The sequence below is a fragment of the Rhinichthys klamathensis genome, unplaced genomic scaffold (genome assembly GCF_029890125.1).
Source record: "Rhinichthys klamathensis goyatoka isolate OS25496 unplaced genomic scaffold, OSU_Roscu_1.1 h1tg000221l_1, whole genome shotgun sequence".
Classification (NCBI taxonomy): Eukaryota; Metazoa; Chordata; class Actinopteri; order Cypriniformes; family Leuciscidae; genus Rhinichthys; species Rhinichthys klamathensis.
In genome coordinates this window covers 2,497,757-2,510,307 of record NW_026606745.1, presented here as the reverse complement: position 1 = coordinate 2,510,307, position 12,551 = coordinate 2,497,757, and positions in this window count along the sequence as shown.

Sequence of the window (12,551 nt, the reverse complement as noted above, 5' to 3'; positions counted from 1 at the left end):
CTATCGGCTCTGACTTCATCCGATAGTGAGCGCGATGCCAATCTCCTTTGTCCGGTGCGGGCTCTGAGATTGTACACTACGCGCGCTGCCGCGTTCAGACGCGCTGAGCAGCTTTTCGTGTCGTTTGGGGGGCGCACCAAGGGTCTGGCCGCCTCAAAACAGACACTGTCTAGATGGATAGTGGACGCTATCGCCTCTGCTTACGCATCTAAATGCCTGCCCTGCCCTCTGGGCATCAGGGCGCACTCCACTAGAGGCATGGCCTCATCGTGGGCATGGTCCTGTGGAATTTCCATTCATGACATTTGTGTGGCCGCGGGATGGGCCTCCCCGTCCACTTTTGTCAGGTTTTATAACTTGGAAGTTCCCGCCTTGCAGGCAAAATTACTAGCTGTCTGACGAACAGCTCTCTAAGAAGCTGCATTTCTGGAGGTCCCTCACAACCGGTTCGCCCCTTGTGCTCTCCTGTAATGCTTATTGTGACGAGTCTCTTCTCTTCCTGTTACGGCGAGCTAGTGGGTGTGGCTAGGAGACTCATCAACGGAACGATGTCCACCTGTTCATCCCTCTATAAATGTTTAGACTGACTGGTGTACACAAAAAGGTCTTTCCTCCGGTTTACTTTGTGTTCGATTTATGTTTGATTTTGCCTCGGTTAGTTTCTTTGGTTAGTATTTTGGTTTGCTCTGGCTGATACATTTACACCCATGCCCTTTGTCAGGCATTACAGACGACCACGTTTTATTGTTTTATACATTTTTCTAATTATGTGAATAAAAGTTATTTTCTTTTGCAATCCAATCACTGTGTCCTCCATTTCATTTGCCACGGCTTTGAGCCGGTCGTGACAAATGTGGGGGCTCGTCTAAAACTTTGTTTGGTTAAGAACTTTGGTTAAGTAGTTTATTTCGTTAATCCGATGATTAATTCGTTAGATGTGTTTTTTTTCGTAGTAATATTTGTTGAATATTGAATTTTGAAATTTCGTGGAGGATTTTAGTGATTGGTTTTGGGTTTTTTTTTGGTTAGGCCTAGCCTACTTCATGGAAGTTGACTTCGGTAAGTATTGACTATTTCTTTTGGTATGTTTGAGGGGAGTTTTTGTGGATATGCTTTCCCTGGTTAGGTTTAGCGGGATATCCTTAACGGGATGCTCCGAATTTTTTTTATTTTAGTTTGTTTTTTTCTGTATGGTGAAAGCAGCTAGAGCAGTTGTCTCGGGAACACGTCCGTGTTTTGTGATGGTAACTTGTTAATCGGTTGCCATTTCAAACACTGGTTTACAGTGTATAAAAACCCGCTGCAAGTAACTGTACGAAGATTAGGGATATGTTTAGATAATTTAGAAATTTAGTTAGAGGGATTGTGTATCCACTTTCTACCCCTCAGATATATTTTTGTAAATTGGTTAACCGTAGGCTACTCTTGTTTTATCATGGATTCAAAGGTTGAGGAATTTATTAGTGCTCCGTCTGAAGTTCTGTTGGATGATTTTTCTAAAGATCAGTTAGTAGAACTTTCAACTCATTATAAAATTAGTTTGTCAAGTCAAGATAAACGTCTAAAGGATAGTATTAAAACTGTGATTAAGACGGAGTTATTTGAATGCGGAGTTTTGGAATCTCAATCTTTGGAAGATGCGTCAGGTTTTGTTAGTGCTGCTGCACCAGTGTCTCATCTGACATTTGAACAACAAAAACAATTGTTGTTAATTCAAACAGATACTAAAAAAGAAATGCTAGAGGCACAAAATCGCCTTGAGATGTCTAAATTACAGTTACAACAACAACAGCTTGAACTGGAACGTTACCGGTTAGATCTGATCAAATCCGGTCATTTAACAGAAGATGTAAAACGTGATTTGGCTTCGTGTAAATTTGATGTAGTGACTAATATGAGGTTGATACCTAAATTTGACGAGAAAGATGTTGAACGTTTCTTTTTGTTGTTTGAACGCGTGTCAGAAGCACGAAATTGGCCAGACGAGGAATGCACGCTTATGTTACAGTCGGTTTTTACAGGGAAAGCTCAAGAAGCATACTTGTCTCTGAATGTGGAAAATGCTAAGGACTATTTGACTGTTAAGAATGCTGTATTAAGGGCATACGAGTTGGTCCCAGAGGCATATAGGCAAAAATTTAGGTCCTGGAAGAAAACCGATAGTCAAACGCATGTTGAGTTTGTACATGATATTTCACTTCACTTCAATCGTTGGTGTGCAGCTTCTGACGTGAAAACGTTAGATGATTTAAAAGAGTTGATTTTGCTTGAACAATTTAAAAACTCTGTGTCGCAGCGGGTAGCAACATATATTAGTGAGCGTAAACCCAACACCGCAAATGAGGGGGCTGTTATAGCCGATGAATTTTCATTGATTCACAAAACCTCTTTTGGCTACAAAAATGTTGGAGAACATTTTAAGAGAGAGTCATGGCATGACTTTAATAGACCTCCAAAACCTTTTGGTGGTATATCGGACAAACAGCGTCTTGGCTTTGTGGGAGGAAACGATAGAGAAAACGTCTGCAATTATTGTCATGAGTTTGGTCACTGGAAGAATGAGTGTCCATTGTTGAAATCTAAGTCATCTTCAGTAAAACCTGTTGTTTTGGCTATTTCAGAAGTAAATAATGTACAGAAGAGTTCCTTGTTACGTTGTTCAACATTTTCTCCATTTATCACAGATGGTTCTGTCAGATTGGTAAATTCGATGGAAGATATACCGGTCAAAATTCTCCGTGACACGGGTTCATCAGAGACATTTGTCCTAGAGTCTATATTATTTTTTTCAAATGACTCTTACACTGGGAACAATGTGTTGATTAGGGGTATTGGGTTGAATGTGATATCTGTTCCATTACATAAAATTGTTTTACATTCTGACTTAATCCAGGGAGAGGTGGAAGTTGCTGTGCGTTCCTGCTTGCCTGTGGACGGAGTGCAGGTGATCTTGGGAAATGATTTGGCTGGTGAACGAGTTTGGCAGAATATTTCACCGAATTTGGTGGTCACACCATCTGTGTCGATGGTTGACGCGAGTGATGATGTTTTTACCTGTTCTTTGGATGGTTTTCCGTCGTGCGTGATAACCAGGTCTATGAGTAAAATCCCCGCTGGTGTTACATCTGAAACTAGAGAGAAGTTAAGTACACCTCTAGAAGTCCCTTCTTTCTTGTCTGTGTCACGCGATGAGTTGATTAAAGAGCAAAAGGCTGATATTATGCTTGTTGAACTGTTTGATCGAGTTGTCTCGTATGATGAAATCGTAAATCTTCCCTCTGGGTATTATATAGAGGAAGATGTGTTGGTCCGGAAGTGGGTGCCGCACGGAGAATTTGTGATTGGTGATCCGGTTCTACAAATTGTAGTCCCTCAGTCTCTTCGGAAACTTGTTTTAAAAGCGGCTCATGACAGCTCTGGACATTTGGGAGTGAAAAAAACATATAAGTTGCTTTTGAGACATTTTTTTTGGCCAAAGTTGAAGCGTGATGTGTCGAACTATATTAAGTTATGTCAAACATGTCAACTTACAGGAAAACCAAATCAGTGTATGAAGCCTGCCCCTTTGTATCCAATTCCTGCTATTAGTCAACCTTTTGACCATCTTATTGTGGATTGTGTTGGGCCATTACCTCGGTCAAAGGCAGGGAATGAATATTTGCTTACGATTATGTGCCAAGTGACTAGATATCCAGCTGTGTACCCGTTACGTTCGATAACCGCAAGGTTAGTTGTAAAAGCACTGACCCAGTTTATATCAGTGTTCGGAGTACCACGAGTTATTCAGTCTGATCAGGGGAGTAATTTTACTTCCAATTTGTTTGGTCAAGTTTTGAAACGGCTTAATATTCAACATAATCTTTCCAGTGCCTATCACGCTCAAAGTCAGGGAGCACTGGAAAGGTTTCACCAAACATTAAAGTCTTTATTGAGATCTTACTGTGTTCAGATGAATCAGGATTGGGAAGTGGGTTTACCCTGGTTAATGATGTCAGCTCGAGAAGCCGCTCAGGAGGGTACCGGATTTAGTCCGAATGACCTTGTTTTTGGTCATGAGGTGCGGGGCCCCTTGTCTATTTTGACTGCAGATTGGAAAAAAGCTGATCCACCAAAAAACCTTTTAGCGTATGTAAGTGATTTTCGCAGACGAATTTTCGAAGCCTGTCAATTGGCAAAAGCATCTTTGAGTAAAGCACAGGATCGGATGAAACGACTTTTTGATCGTCGTACAGAATTGCGTTCATTCCAATTGGGTGATCAAGTTCTTGCTTTGTTACCTATTGTGGGATCACCATTTCAGGCTAAATTTGTGGGTCCTTATACTGTTGCTCGTAAAATTTCGGATCTTAATTATGTGATTAATACGCCAGATCGGAAAAAGAAGACTAGAGTGTGTCATGTAAATTTGTTAAAGCCTTTTTATGGTTCTGAAGAATTTGTTGACACTGAAATAAGTCCAGACGACGTTGATATAACTAATCCTAGTATTAAATCTGTGTTGCTTACAGATTCTTTTTGCGGTGATGCTGAGTTGGCAACCACTTCCATTATGATAGGTGGGGATCAGGATGAGATTGATCCTGGAGATTCTATTCTTCAGGGTCGTTTACACAATTCAGAAGCGTTACGTTCTTTGTCTGAACGGTTTAGTCATTTAACAGAGGGGCAGCGTACCGATTTGATTAATCTGATTTTTGAGTATATTGCACTATTTCCTGATACTCCATCTCGTACAAGTCTTATTGAACACGACATTGATGTAGGAAATTCGGCTCCAATTCATCAGCGCTATTACCGAGTTTCTGCAAATAAAAAGCAACAATTAGAGAAGGAAGTTGAATATATGTTGGAAAATCATATTGCTGAACCTTCTTTTTCGAGTTGGGCTTCTCCCTCATTGCTGGTGAATAAATCTGATGGATCATTCAGATTTTGTACGGATTACCGAAAGGTGAATGCCGTAACGAAACCTGATTCATTTCCATTGCCTCGAATTGAGGACTGTATTGACCAGGTGGGAAATGCTAAATTTGTTAGCAAGTTTGATCTATTAAAAGGTTACTGGCAGGTGCCTTTAACTGAAAGAGCTCGGGAAATTTCTGCTTTCATTATTCCATCAGGATTATTTTCGTACAATGTTATGAGTTTCGGGTTGCGAAATGCTCCCGCAACTTTCCAGCGTTTAATGAACCGAGTGATTTCTGGCTTGAGGGGATGCGCTGTGTACTTGGACGATGTCATTGTGTATAGTCAAACTTGGGAAGAACATGTTATACAAATTAGAGCACTATTTGATCGACTTGTGATGGCAAATTTGACGGTTAATTTGTTAAAATGTGAGTTTGCAAAGGCTACCGTAGTTTACTTGGGGAAAGTGGTTGGCCAAGGCCAAGTGCGCCCTGTCCGTGCAAAAGTGGAAACGATTGATAACTACCCTACACCTACCACAAAGAAAGAACTTATGCGATTTCTTGGAATGGTGGGATTTTATCGTTGTTTTTGTAGAAATTTTTCTACTGTGGTGGCCCCCCTGACAAGTTTATTGCGGGGTGGAGTAGACTTTTGTTGGACAGGGGTCTGTCAGCAAGCCTTTGAAAAAGTGAAAATCCTTCTTACAGAGGATCCTGTTTTGAAAGCTCCAAAGTTTGATCAGGCGTTTCGATTGCAAGTGGATGCCAGCAATGTGGGTGCTGGTGCCGTTCTGTTACAGACTTACGAAGATGGAGTTGATCATCCGGTTGGATTCTTTTCTAGGAAGTTTAATTCTTATCAACTGAATTATTCGGTGATTGAAAAGGAGGCGCTTGCTTTGATTTGGGCTTTACAACACTTTGAAGTGTACGTGGGTTCGTCTGAGGGACCCCTGGTGGTTTTTACTGATCACAACCCTTTAGTTTTCCTTCACTCGTTACAGAACCCAAACCAGAGGTTAATGAGGTGGTGCTTATTTTTACAGGGATACCTGCTAGATATTCGCCACATTAAAGGTTCAGAGAATGTAACTGCTGATGCCTTATCTCGTATTCATATAGTCTAGTGTTAGGATTTGTTCCATTTCCCTGTTTTGTGTCTCTGTTCTTTTCTTAATTTGCTTCCTAGGTGCCGGGGTTGCTAGAAGGACTTGGAGAGCTGATAAGACTGGGAAGGATCCAGAGTTGGAATAAGTTCGCTTACTTGGACTGTTTGAATTCTGAGTGGTGGGTTTTGTTTGGGTTTTGGACGAGTTTGTGAAGTCGCTGTGTTTTTTTTGTTGTTTTTTTTAGGGGGAGTGTGTGACGAGTCTCTTCTCTTCCTGTTACGGCGAGCTAGTGGGTGTGGCTAGGAGACTCATCAACGGAACGATGTCCACCTGTTCATCCCTCTATAAATGTTTAGACTGACTGGTGTACACAAAAAGGTCTTTCCTCCGGTTTACTTTGTGTTCGATTTATGTTTGATTTTGCCTCGGTTAGTTTCTTTGGTTAGTATTTTGGTTTGCTCTGGCTGATACATTTACACCCATGCCCTTTGTCAGGCATTACAGACGACCACGTTTTATTGTTTTATACATTTTTCTAATTATGTGAATAAAAGTTATTTTCTTTTGCAATCCAATCACTGTGTCCTCCATTTCATTTGCCACGGCTTTGAGCCGGTCGTGACAAATGTGGGGGCTCGTCTAAAACTTTGTTTGGTTAAGAACTTTGGTTAAGTAGTTTATTTCGTTAATCCGATGATTAATTCGTTAGATGTGTTTTTTTTCGTAGTAATATTTGTTGAATATTGAATTTTGAAATTTCGTGGAGGATTTTAGTGATTGGTTTTGGGTTTTTTTTTGGTTAGGCCTAGCCTACTTCATGGAAGTTGACTTCGGTAAGTATTGACTATTTCTTTTGGTATGTTTGAGGGGAGTTTTTGTGGATATGCTTTCCCTGGTTAGGTTTAGCGGGATATTCTTAACGGGATGCTCCGAATTTTTTTTATTTTAGTTTGTTTTTTTCTGTATGGTGAAAGCAGCTAGAGCAGTTGTCTCGGGAACACGTCCGTGTTTTGTGATGGTAACTTGTTAATCGGTTGCCATTTCAAACACTGGTTTACAGTGTATAAAAACCCGCTGCAAGTAACTGTACGAAGATTAGGGATATGTTTAGATAATTTAGAAATTTAGTTAGAGGGATTGTGTATCCACTTTCTACCCCTCAGATATATTTTTGTAAATTGGTTAACCGTAGGCTACTCTTGTTTTATCATGGATTCAAAGGTTGAGGAATTTATTAGTGCTCCGTCTGAAGTTCTGTTGGATGATTTTTCTAAAGATCAGTTAGTAGAACTTTCAACTCATTATAAAATTAGTTTGTCAAGTCAAGATAAACGTCTAAAGGATAGTATTAAAACTGTGATTAAGACGGAGTTATTTGAATGCGGAGTTTTGGAATCTCAATCTTTGGAAGATGCGTCAGGTTTTGTTAGTGCTGCTGCACCAGTGTCTCATCTGACATTTGAACAACAAAAACAATTGTTGTTAATTCAAACAGATACTAAAAAAGAAATGCTAGAGGCACAAAATCGCCTTGAGATGTCTAAATTACAGTTACAACAACAACAGCTTGAACTGGAACGTTACCGGTTAGATCTGATCAAATCCGGTCATTTAACAGAAGATGTAAAACGTGATTTGGCTTCGTGTAAATTTGATGTAGTGACTAATATGAGGTTGATACCTAAATTTGACGAGAAAGATGTTGAACGTTTCTTTTTGTTGTTTGAACGCGTGTCAGAAGCACGAAATTGGCCAGACGAGGAATGCACGCTTATGTTACAGTCGGTTTTTACAGGGAAAGCTCAAGAAGCATACTTGTCTCTGAATGTGGAAAATGCTAAGGACTATTTGACTGTTAAGAATGCTGTATTAAGGGCATACGAGTTGGTCCCAGAGGCATATAGGCAAAAATTTAGGTCCTGGAAGAAAACCGATAGTCAAACGCATGTTGAGTTTGTACATGATATTTCACTTCACTTCAATCGTTGGTGTGCAGCTTCTGACGTGAAAACGTTAGATGATTTAAAAGAGTTGATTTTGCTTGAACAATTTAAAAACTCTGTGTCGCAGCGGGTAGCAACATATATTAGTGAGCGTAAACCCAACACCGCAAATGAGGGGGCTGTTATAGCCGATGAATTTTCATTGATTCACAAAACCTCTTTTGGCTACAAAAATGTTGGAGAACATTTTAAGAGAGAGTCATGGCATGACTTTAATAGACCTCCAAAACCTTTTGGTGGTATATCGGACAAACAGCGTCTTGGCTTTGTGGGAGGAAACGATAGAGAAAACGTCTGCAATTATTGTCATGAGTTTGGTCACTGGAAGAATGAGTGTCCATTGTTGAAATCTAAGTCATCTTCAGTAAAACCTGTTGTTTTGGCTATTTCAGAAGTAAATAATGTACAGAAGAGTTCCTTGTTACGTTGTTCAACATTTTCTCCATTTATCACAGATGGTTCTGTCAGATTGGTAAATTCGATGGAAGATATACCGGTCAAAATTCTCCGTGACACGGGTTCATCAGAGACATTTGTCCTAGACATTCCGTTCATCAGAGACATTCTAGTTTGGTCTCAGAGCCGCCTGCTCTCGCTCAGAGCGACGCACGTGCCGGGCCATCTGAACGACGGTCCAGACATACTGTCCAGGAACCTCATCTCCACAGGAGAATGGTCCCTGAACTCACAGACGGTCCAGTTACTGTGGCGACTATTCGGCAGAGCAGAAGTAGACCTCTTCGCGTCAGAAGAGAACGCTCACTGCCCAATATATTTCTCGAAGAGCGAGGACGCGCTAGCCCAGGAATGGCCTCGCCGCCCGCTCTATGCATTCCCTCCGATCGCTCTGTTACCACAGGTAATTCAGAGGATCAGGGACACACGCCACTCGGTGCTCCTCATAGCCCCGCGTTGGGAGAGTCAGAATTGGGTTCCGGAGCTCACGCAGCTGTCACAGACAGCCCCGTGGCCCATCCCAGTCAGAGCAGATCTCCTCTCTCAAGCTCGCGGCACGATCTGGCACCCCCATCCACAGCGCTGGGCGCTGCATGCATGGGTGATCAACGACTATTCGTTGATTTGCCAGAGGGAGTAAGAAACACTGTCATACAGGCTAGAGCACCTTCCACGAGAAGGCTCTATGCGTCTAAATGGTCTGTGTTCTCAAAATGGTGCACCGACAAACAGCTGGACCCACGGTCGTGCGAGGTGCCGTCTTTGCTTGTTTTCCTTCAAGAGATGCTGGACAAGGGCAGGTCCCCCTCCACTCTCAAGGTTTATGTGGCAGCCGTCGCGGCGTTCGCGGAACCCCGACGCGCTCAGTCATTGGGCAAAGACGAGTTAGTCATCCGCTTCCTCAGGGGAGCTAAGAGGATGAACCCTCCGCGGCCCCCGTCGGTTCCGGTTTGGGTTCTTTCTATAGTCCTTGAAGCTATGAAAGCACCCCCGTTCGAACCGCTCGAGTCTGTGGATCTGAAATACCTCTCGCTCAAAACCGTTTTCCTGACGGCTCTGTCCTCAGTTAAACGCGTTGGGGATCTTCACGCGCTCTCATCCAGCGCCGCGTGTCTTGAGTTTGGACCGAATGATTCGATTGTCATTCTCAAACCTAGGCATGGCTATGTCCCGAAGGCGATTGGTACCCCGTTCAGGGCTCAGATTATCTCCCTATCGGCTCTGACTTCATCCGATAGTGAGCGCGATGCCAATCTCCTTTGTCCGGTGCGGGCTCTGAGATTGTACACTACGCGCGCTGCCGCGTTCAGACGCGCTGAGCAGCTTTTCGTGTCGTTTGGGGGGCGCACCAAGGGTCTGGCCGCCTCAAAACAGACACTGTCTAGATGGATAGTGGACGCTATCGCCTCTGCTTACGCATCTAAATGCCTGCCCTGCCCTCTGGGCATCAGGGCGCACTCCACTAGAGGCATGGCCTCATCGTGGGCATGGTCCTGTGGAATTTCCATTCATGACATTTGTGTGGCCGCGGGATGGGCCTCCCCGTCCACTTTTGTCAGGTTTTATAACTTGGAAGTTCCCGCCTTGCAGGCAAAATTACTAGCTGTCTGACGAACAGCTCTCTAAGAAGCTGCATTTCTGGAGGTCCCTCACAACCGGTTCGCCCCTTGTGCTCTCCTGTAATGCTTATACACTTCATGTGCCCGCTCTGCTGGCCCCATACATGCTTATGTGTACACTTCATGAGCCCGCTCTGCGGCCTCTTTGTACATTCACTCCACGTTAAGAAATTCCCCCGGTATATCCCTGGGTTTTTCATGAGTGGATTCGTAGCGCGCACGGCGTTGGCCAGGTGTTCCCGCAGCGTAAGCTAGCTTACGCAATACGAGAGAACCTCTCGTAAGAGAACGAATCGGTTACCTAACGTAACCTCGGTTCTCTCTAGAAGAGGGAACGAGTATTGCGTTCCCGGCCGTGCTTGCGCTACTAGCGTTTCGCTTCACGCTGAAATAAATCAACATATAAGCCTGGGAGAGCGCCTTATATACACCATGGCCACGCCCATTCTGGCGGGTCATGACGCAATGAGCGCGCGGGCGCCTCTCATTGGAAGCGGGTTCAGCCCTGCTCTCCCATAGGCTTAAGCAGTTCTCTCTGAGCGAACCAATGAGCTGCTAGCTAGCCCGCTCTAGGTCTGCCGCAGAGGAACTGCGTTGTGTATGGATACAAAATTATGAAATAATTTTTTGGCTTCAATATCTCAGCAAAGATGAATCTTTCCCGCAGCGTAAGCTAGCTTACGCAATACTCGTTCCCTCTTCTAGAGAGAACCGAGGTTACGTTAGGTAACCGATTCGTTTTCTGCTCGAATAAACTTTTGGTACAGTCGTTTTAAGGACCACCAATGAGAGATGGGAGGAACAATAATATGATTTTATGACCGGGAGCCACGTGATAATGCCAGTCGGTGTCTTTGAGGACACATTTCTTGCTTTTATGGCAAGGACTCGAACACAAAAAAATAGTTAAAAAGGCAGATTTATAGCACAGGTCTAGCCCATTCAAATTTAACTCACGGTAACCTCAAAAAAGTCATTCCAGGGCAATGGCCTCGTTTCAGAGTTAAATGTCCACTAATGAGAGAGTGAGTACACTGTTGCACTTTTAATCCTCCTTATCGTTGCGTGATAACTACACACTTGGATAAATCGAGCAGGCTTATGCTTAGTCAGGGATTCTTCTTAAATGTCTATTTCGGTCAAGGTTTTCATTGGTAACTAGTTTGAAATGTGAGTGCAAGTATTTTAAGCTATCTATCTATACGATAGATATTTATAACTCCCTGAGCAAATGATTAATTTTGCAGAAGGCTAATGATGGGAAATCTGGATTTCTACTGTCGGTTGAGTGCCCCCTGCTGGCAACAATGTTACACAGCCACCAGCAATCAAAACTCTTGATTTAGTGGAAATTATTTCCAACTTCACATTAAACATAAAAAAGGAGCTGTTCTAGAGCAACACTTCATATTAACAAATCAGTGATTTAAGATTCAAAATCAGGGAAGTTGCTCAACCAATAGTTTAAAAATAGATTAAAAGAAGCCTATTTGAGAATGCACAGTACACTCACCTAAAGGATTATTAGGAACACCTGTTCAATTTCTCATTAATGAAATTATCTAATCAACCAATCACATGACAGTTGCTTCAATGCATTTAGGGGTGTGGTCCTGGTCAAGACAATCTCCTGAACTCCAAACTGAATGTCAGAATGGGAAAGAAAGGTGATTTAAGCAATTTTGAGCGTGGCATGGTTGTTGGTGCCAGACGGGCCGGTCTGAGTATTTCACAATCTGCTCAGTTACTGGGATTTTCACACACAACCATTTCTAGGGTTTACAAAGAATAGTGTGAAAAGGGAAAAACATCCAGTATGCGGCAGTCCTGTGGGCGAAAATGCCTTGTTGATGCTAGAGGTCAGAGGAGAATGGGCCGACTGATTCAAGCTGATAGAAGAGCAACTTTGACTGAAATAACCACTCTTTACAACCGAGGTATGCAGCAAAGCATTTGTGAAGCCACAACACGCACAACCTTGAGGCGGATGGGCTACAACAGCAGAAGACCCCACCGGGTACCACTCATCTCCACTACAAATAGGAAAAAGAGGCTACAATTTGCAAGAGCTCACCAAAATTGGACAGTTGAAGACTGGAAAAATGTTGCCTGGTCTGATGAGTCTCGATTTCTGTTGAGACATTTAGAGTCAGAATTTGGCGTAAACAGAATGAGAACATGGATCCATCATGCCTTGTTACCACTGTGCAGGCTGGTGGTGGTGGTGTAATGGTGTGGGGGATGTTTTCTTGGCACACTTTAGGCCCCTTAGTGCCAATTGGGCATCGCTTAAATCCCACGGCCTGAGCATTGTTTCTGACCATGTCCATCCCTTTATGGCCACCATGTACCCATCCTCTGATGGCTACTTCCAGCAGGATAATGCACCATGTCACAAAGCTCGAATCATTTCAAATTGGTTTCTTGAACATGACAATGAGTTCACTGTACTAA